Below are 8,185 nucleotides of genomic sequence, written 5' to 3' on the forward strand. Positions count from 1 at the left end.
TGTTGAATCCTACTTCAACATGGCCGAAGGGACAGTGCCCCCACCTGCATGATATATTTTAAACAGTCTTGTACCACTTTAAAGCAGCCATTCACCCAGAGAATTCTGGGAACTGTAGTTTGCTAAGGGCGCCAAGAAGAGTCCCCTCTTCCCCTCCCAGAGCTACAGTTCCTGGAGCTGCTACCAGATTTTTTTCAATGACCCGGGGACACTTTTCAACTTCAATGGATTATGTATGGGGACTGATTTGTAAATCCGGGGACTGTCCCCGGGAAACAGGGACGTCTGGTAACCTTACTTTAACAGTCAATTCCTCTTAACAGGGAACTCGGGGAACTGGGAAGGAAATGAGAGGTTCTCCTAAAATTCTCAGCACAGTTAAACTACAGCTCCCAGAATTCTCTGGGGGAACGCATGGCTGTTTAAAGTGTTATAAAGGTAAAGGGGACCCCTGACCATTAGGTCCAGTAGTGGCCGACTCTGGGGTTGCAGCGCTCATCTCGCTTTATTGGCCGAGGGAGCCGGCGTACAGCTTCCGGGTCATGTGGCCAGTATGACTAAGCCGCTTGTGGTGAACCAGTGCAGCACACGGAAACGCCGTTTACCTTCCCGCCAGAGCAGTACCTATTTATCTACTTGCACTTTGACGTGCTTTCAAACTGCTAGGTTGGCAGGAGCAGGGACTGAGCAATGGGAGCTCACCCTGTTGCGGGGATTCGAACCGCCGACCTTCTGATCAGCAAGTCCTAGGCTCTGTGGTTTAACCCACAGCGCCACCTGCGTCCCTCTTAAAGTGTTATAAAAATGCCCTAAAGGCATGGCGAGGATGTGGCTGTTGGTGAAGAAACAGTATCTACCTCTGAGGGCAGCGGGCTGGCCTAGGTGGTGCAAGGCAAGCTGCATGGCACACACACCCCTGTCCGTCGCCTGCCTATGAGCACCCGCCGCCTGAGGCGCCTGCCTCCATCTGCCTAATGACAGGGCCGGCCCCAGCAGTCAGGCTGCCCATTCCATCACTGCCTGGGCAATTTGGGCAGGTCTTTAAATGAAAAAGGCTCAGCCCTGGAAGTAATTGTGCCATCAGCTCTGTCCAGGAGGCGTCCGCTGCTCCTCGCTTGCACACTGTCGACAAAACAGGCGGTTTTGCTAGACCCTTAAGCGATGTTATAGGGCAGCTTCGAGTCAAGGTGAAAATGCCATTCCTGTTTCTTTCATTAACCCTCCCAGGCCTGTCATTAAATATGGCAGGCTTAGCATTTTTCTCTTCAAATGAAAGAGCATCGCTTAATCCCGGGAGACTGGAAGGCTGGTTTTTTTCCTTTCCTCGTTCTCCCTCTCTCCCCCTTCTTTCTTTGCCGCTGCCTAAGTTTGATGAACAAGACAAGGTCAGCAATTTTCAGCTTATTGACAGAACTCTATTTATCTTTAGAAGTATTAAAATGGTATTTCGAGAGTGCCCAGAGCGGAAAAGTAGACTAAACTACAATATTTATCACACACAAGCCTGCCTTATCAGAAGAGCTCTTTGTCTGGGAGGCAGGAGTGCTGTATGTGGGCGTCAAAGAAACAAAGAATTGGAGGGGACCCTGAGGATCATCTAGTCCAACCCCCTGCAAGGCAGAAATATGCAGCTGTTCCATATGGGGGTTGAACCTGCAACCTTGGCGTTATCAGCACCATGCTCTAACCAGCTGAGCTTAGCTGGGTGTTGGGGTGTGCATATTTTCGGAACATAAGTCAGATACTGGTTCATCTAGATCAGTGGTTCTCAACCTGTGGGTCCCCAGATGTTGTTGGACTACAACTCCCATCATCCCTGAGCTCTGGCCTTGCTGGCTAGGGGTGATGGGAGCTGTAGTTCAACAACATCTGCGGACCCACAAGTTGAGAAAGGCTGATCTAGATCATGGTGCATTGTCTACACCAGGCTTCCTCAACTTCAGCCCTCCAGATGTTTTTGGCCTACAACTCTCACGATCCCTAGCTAGCAGGACCAGTGGTCAGGGATGATGGGAACTGTAGTCTCAAAACATCTGGAGGGCCGAGGTTGAGGAAGCCTGGTCTATACAGTGGCTCTCCAAGGCTTCAGACAAGGAGTTGTGTGGCAAGTCCCGCCTCCCCCCATGGAAAATAAAGACACAGGACACAGTATTTAAGGTTAATGGGCAGAAAAGGCCACAACTTTATTGATTGCAGGAATTGAGCGGTATTGGCTTAGGCATTGGTCCTAACAACTAACCGGCTTCAGCCTGATTGCATGAAGGCCAGTAAGGATTAACCACCAGTGGGGGGAGTCCTGCTGATGTACATCAACTAGGAGTTCCCCCGGGGGTCACCGCTCGGGGTGTGCCTTAGGCCCACACCTCCATAGGCTTCGGACAGGGCAACGCTCCCCAGAATCCTGTACCGGACTACCGTTCGCTTTGGGGGAAGGTGATGGCGCTTCCTTCCCCCACTCTCATTTGCATAACAATACCCCTACCAGTGCCTAACTGCTAATGCCGAGAAAGTTGTGGCAATTTGCTACGAGGTAGGCGAAAAACCAAATGGCTGGTGCCAATTTGCCAAGTGGAAAAAATTCCTACCAGGCCCCTTGACGGCGACCAACCGAAGTCCATAGCAATGTCAGAGAGCCAAACCTAAGGGTGGGTGGGGTGGGGTGGGAAACCAGAGCAGCTGGAACGGGGAAGAGAGGGAAATCCTTGGCCACGCCGGCCCAAATAGCCCAGGCCACGCCTCTCTGGCCAGCCGTTTGGCTGGACAGGGAGATGACGCGCCCGAGGATTCCCTCATTCTCACGGGGGCTGTGAGTCAGCTCCCCCCCCCCCCGTGCGTGGGGAGGGCGTGGACCCGCAACCCCACCTCCTCTCCAGCTGGGAAGTGGCTTTCTCCCAGACCTACCAGGAGATTCTGGGGGATTAAACCTGGGATTTTCTGTATGCAAAGCAGTTGCTCTACCACTGAGCTATGGCCCTCCCACCATTTTGCATGATTAGAGAAGATTCTCATCAGGGTGTTTATTCCGTGTGACAGGCAGAACTCTTAAGAGTGCTTCCATGGGTGATTTTATTATAGATTCAGCACTGCTTAGGCATGACAAAAAAAATTTTTTTGAAGCATCCACATGACACCATCCTCACTGAAATGCAACCCTATAGCCCCCCTTTGAATCTGGATTTGCCATTTCTACTGTTTTAATCCACTTATTGGATTTTCTGTCGAAACCATAACTCCAGATCCGAGCCCTATCTCAGAAGTACGGCCGAGACTAGGGTCAGCTCCCTTCCGTCATACACAGGGAAGGGAGAATCATCCAATTTCGGTTTCTCTCCATTTCTCATCGTTCCAGCCTTAAACTCAGATCTCTACACTTCCACATCACTTTGAGATCTTTTACTTTAAAAATAATCCCAATGAAAATTCATCAGCGTTTTAGTGTGAATTTCTCCTTTTATAGAGGCATTTGCATGCTATTTTGCTGAACATAATACACATTTGGACAATTATCCCAAATAGAATAAATTTGTGTGTGTTACATTTAGTAACATATGCATTCTGTATATACGTTCTTTTTTTTTACACTTTGCCTGGCTGGAGAGCTGCATTGCAAAATTCAAGAAAGTAAAAATTTCAAAGGAAAGCTGTGTTTCGGTTTGTGCATTGTTTTGGTAGGTGCAAATGGGGGTAGGTTCACCTCTAAAAGTGACCTGAATATGCACTTTCTCTCCCATCAGTACTCATGCATTTTTCAGGTTCCATCTCAACACTTCACCCATAAATGTGTGGTATATTAGATAGCTCAACATCAAAAAGACTAAGGTCATGGCCACTGAGCCCATCACCTCCTGGCAAATAGAAGGGGAAGAAATGGAGGCAGTGAGAGATTTTACTTTCTTGGGCTCCATGATGACTGCAGATGGTGACAGCAGTCATGAAATCAAAAGACGCCTGCTTCTTGGGAGAAAAGCAATGACAAACCTAGACAGCATCTTAAAAAGCAGAGACATCACTTTGCCAAGAAAGGTCCATACAGTTAAAGCTATGGTTTTCCCAGTAGTGATGTATGGAAGTGACAGCTGGACCATAAAGAAGGCTGATCGCCGAAGAACCAATGCTTTTGAATTATGGTGCTGAAGGAGACTCCTGAGAGTCCCATGGACTGCAAGGAGATCAAACCTATCCATTCTGAAGGAAATCAGCCCTGAGTGTTCACTGGAAGGACAGATCCTGAAGCTGAGGCTCTAATACTTTGGCCACCTCATGAGAAGAGAAGACTCCCTGGAAAAGACCCTGATTTTGGGAAAGATGGAGGGTCCAAGGAGAAGGGGACGACAGAGGACGAGATGGTTGGACAGTGTTCTCGAAGCTACTGATTTGAGTTTGACCAAACTGCGGGAGGCAGTGGAGGACAGGAGTGCCTGGTGTGCTCTGGTCCATGGGGGTCATGAAGAGTCGGACACGACTAAACAACAACAGCAAATATTGGATAGAGTGTCAGCATGGGACTTGGGAGACCTGGGTTCAAATCCCCACTTGGCCATGAAGCTCCCTGGTGGGCCTTGGGCCAGCCACTGTCTCTCAACCTAACCTACCTCACAGGGTTATTGTGAGAATAAAATGAGGAGGGAGAGAACCATATACAGTACATTGAGCTCCTTGGAGAAAAAGGTGGGACGTAAATGCAATAGATAAATAATAAATTTGGGACACACACACACAGGACAACCTTTAGCACAAATAGGCTGGCCCTCAGATTCACTTTTTCTTCTGTAAGACTGGCAGTAACAGTGAATCAGCTCATCAGGTAGTTGGAGCGTATAATAAAGTGTTATGCAAATGATCGATAATGAGGAAAAAACATTCGGATTTAGAGTTCTTCCCCTCAGCCAAATTCTGGAAGGAGATTGCAGGTACTTAAAGTGCATCAGACTGTAATTTTGTTCTATAAAAAGAAGTTCTTACAATAAAGTACCTGGTAATAACCCTTCTTGAGTTTTCTGGTGCCGCTGTGGGTTACGGAGGCACACACACACACAGCAGCAGCATGCACAATATTGTTATAACCTTTTCTCGGCAGACGTGATCTGACATCAATTTACCATCCTCTTGACATCTTAAAGTTGTTTCTTTATAAGACTCGCATCCGTGTCAGTTTGTTTCCAGTTGATATTGTGAGACTGTCTTCCTGCATTTGTTCTGACAATTTATTTTCAGGTTGACATCATGCCCATCTCTACAGACCTGAGCGGGCATCCGTCATAAGCCGGTTGATTCAAATTATAAGCGATGCGAGCCCATAAACTACATTAAGGCGCAAGGTTTGCTCAGTTACTGCCGTTCCTACGGTGGCATCCTGAGCCATTTGGCTTCTTATTGTATTATTCAAGCCTCCGTCTACCCCGCCTTTTCCCTCTCCCTGGAACACAACTGCTCTTGCAAATAGCAGCCATTTCGCTCCAAAGAATTCCAGGAGAATTAACTGGGCATGCAGACGCAAAACTGATCCCATCAGTATGGAGTACAAACTCATCATATGGTTGGAACAAACAACTATACTGACAGCACAGAAATTAAGGTGGCAATCCTAAGCACAAATGCTAGAGCGAAGAGGAACTTCCTTCCAAATAACATGTGCTGCGCAAATGTGGTGGCCCAGTATACCTGAAGGAGCGTCTCCACCCCCATCGTTCTGCCTGGACACTGAGATCCAGCGCCAAGGGCCTTCTGGCAGTTCCCTCACTGCGAGAAGCCAAGTTACAGGGAACCTGGCAGAGGGCCTTCTAGGTGGTGGCACCTACCCTGTGGAACGCCCTCCCATCAGATATCAAAAACAACTACCTGATATTTAGAAGACATCTGAAGGCAGGCCTGTTTAGGGGAGTTTTTAATGTGCGACATTTTAATGTATTTTTAATCTTTGTTGGAAGCCACCCAGAGTGGCTGGGGAAATCAACCAGATGGGTGAGGTACAAATAAATTATTATTATTATTATTATTATTATTATTATTATTATTATTATTATTATTATATTCCATATTGAAATTTTAATCCTTTCGTCAAGGATGTTGGAGCAGGATAGTTCTCTTGCCTGCTCCCTATTTGGCAGCAGCACTCTGGGTGGGTTAAAGGTAAAGGTACAGGGACCCCTGACCATTAGGTCCAGTCGTGACCGACTCTGGGGTTGCAGCGCTCATCTCGCTTTATTGGCCGAGGGAGTCGGCGTACAGCTTCCGGGTCATGTGGCCAGCATGACTAAGCCGCTTCTGGTGAACCAGAGAAGCACACAGAAATGCCGTTTACCTTCCCGCCGGAGCGGTACCTATTTATCTACTTGCACTTTGACGTGCTTTCGAACTGCTAGGTTGGCAGGAGCAGGGACCGAGCAACGGGAGCTCACCCCGTTGCTGGGATTCGAACAGCCGACCTTCTGAACGGCAAGTCCTAGGCTCTGTGGTTTACCCCACAGTGCCACCCGCGTCCCCTGGGCAGGTTAGGGTAAGAAAAGTGGCTGGCCCAAAGGGAAGGGCCATAGCTCAGTGGTAGAGGATATGCCTTGCATGTAGGCAGTCCCAAGTTCAATCCCTGACACACCCAACTTAGGTTGCCTGAAAACTGCTGCAAGTCAGTGTAGGGTAGGGAAGCTTTTTAGCCTAAAGGGCCGCATCACCATCTGTGCAAAGTTCCAGGGGCCACATGTCGGGGGAGGGGGAAGCACCAGAGGCAAAAGAGAGGGGAGCAATAAAGGCAGAGATTGGATTCAAGTTACAAGAAAGAACTTTCCAACTAAACATCAGGAGGAGCCATTTGACAGTGGAACAGACTCCCTTGGGAGGTGATGGACTCTCCTTCCTTGGAGGTTTTTAAGCAGAGGTTGGATGGTTCTACAACAAAAAGAAAATAGGTTCATTTTTCTACTCAATACACTTCATCCTTCAGGTTTAAACGCTGAATTAGGATATAGTTGCTTTCTTTAGTTAAATATTGGACAAACCTTTAACCAACATATAATACAGTGGACGCCCGGGTTGCAAACGTGATCCGTGCGGGATGCACTTTCGCAACCCACAGCGTTCACAACCCGCGTCTGTGCTGGTTGCGATTTGGTGCTTCTGCCCATGCACAAAGCGAGATTTAGCGCTTCTGCACATGTGTGACCGCCAAAACCCAGAAGTAATCCGTTACGGGACTTCCAGGTTTCAGCGGTCCACAACCCAAACAAAATGCAAACTGAAGTGGCTGTAACCTGACTGTATGCCTGTTGTAACAATTTTCTGTGTAGAGTACGTTAATGAGCAATGTTCCTTTAAGAGTGAATTAACACAAATTATCTACACCTGTCGCCTTAGCTAGTGTTGCCCCCTTATATAGTACTCAGACTTACAGGTTTACCACGACTGAGAATCTGTCACAAATAAGATCCATGTAGCTGTTATATACAGTATGTACATTTATTATATCCTTGTATGGTTCTTTGGAATTTGTGCAGCTAATATATTACAAAGTGTCTATGTTTATATGATTTAGAACCACGCACAGCTGATGAAGCCCCTTGGGGTGAAACAGGGGAATATCCAGGAATCCTTCTCTTGTCTACCTGTGCCAGCATCTACCAGTGACAGTTTCTTATGTCTACCAACCTTATGATCTTCATTAGACACTTACAAGACTATTTCATGGTACTCTTCTAAGGAATACGTCAGATAGAAAAATACAAAAGAAGATGAAGAAATTAGAAATGAATGTACTACAGGACTGAAAAAATAGGAATCACATTTTTTACATACTGAATTTGGTGGTTAACTGAATAAGCAACATTTTAATATGTTATGTCACAATGTTGATTTTGACGTTATGAGAAGCTGTATCTAATTTTGAGAAGTATTTTTCGCTCTATAAGACACACCTATTTTTTGGAGGAGGAAAACAAGAAAAAAAATATTCTGAATCCCAGAAGCCAGAACAGCAAGAGGGATCGCTGCGCAGCAATCCCTCTTGCTGTTCTGGCTTCAGTAATAGCTGCACAGCCTGCATTCGCTCCATAAGACGCACACACATTTCCCCTTACTTTTTAGGAGGGAAAAAGTGTTTCTTATAGAGCAAAAATTACAGTAGTTTCTAGTAAATAACTTTACAATTGTCATTATACAGCCTATTACGTTTATGTGTTTTTTCAAGTGGATTTGC

At 46.8% G+C, this 8,185-nt stretch overlaps 1 long non-coding RNA gene across 1 annotated transcript in view; it reads right to left on the bottom strand.

Annotated features, from left to right (window-relative positions):
• LOC308593222 overlaps positions 1–783 on the bottom strand; it is a 165,087-nt gene extending 164,304 nt beyond the window's left edge. Inside the window, exon 1 of the long non-coding RNA XR_014010865.1 lies at positions 578–783. This is a non-coding gene — a long non-coding RNA (uncharacterized lncRNA). The remainder of the gene's footprint in view (positions 1–577) is intronic.
• Positions 784–8,185: the final 7,402 nt, after the last annotated feature.

The sequence above is a fragment of the Podarcis bocagei genome (assembly GCF_964188305.1).
Source record: "Podarcis bocagei genome assembly, chromosome: 8".
In the NCBI taxonomy this organism is placed as follows: domain Eukaryota; kingdom Metazoa; phylum Chordata; class Lepidosauria; order Squamata; family Lacertidae; genus Podarcis; species Podarcis bocagei.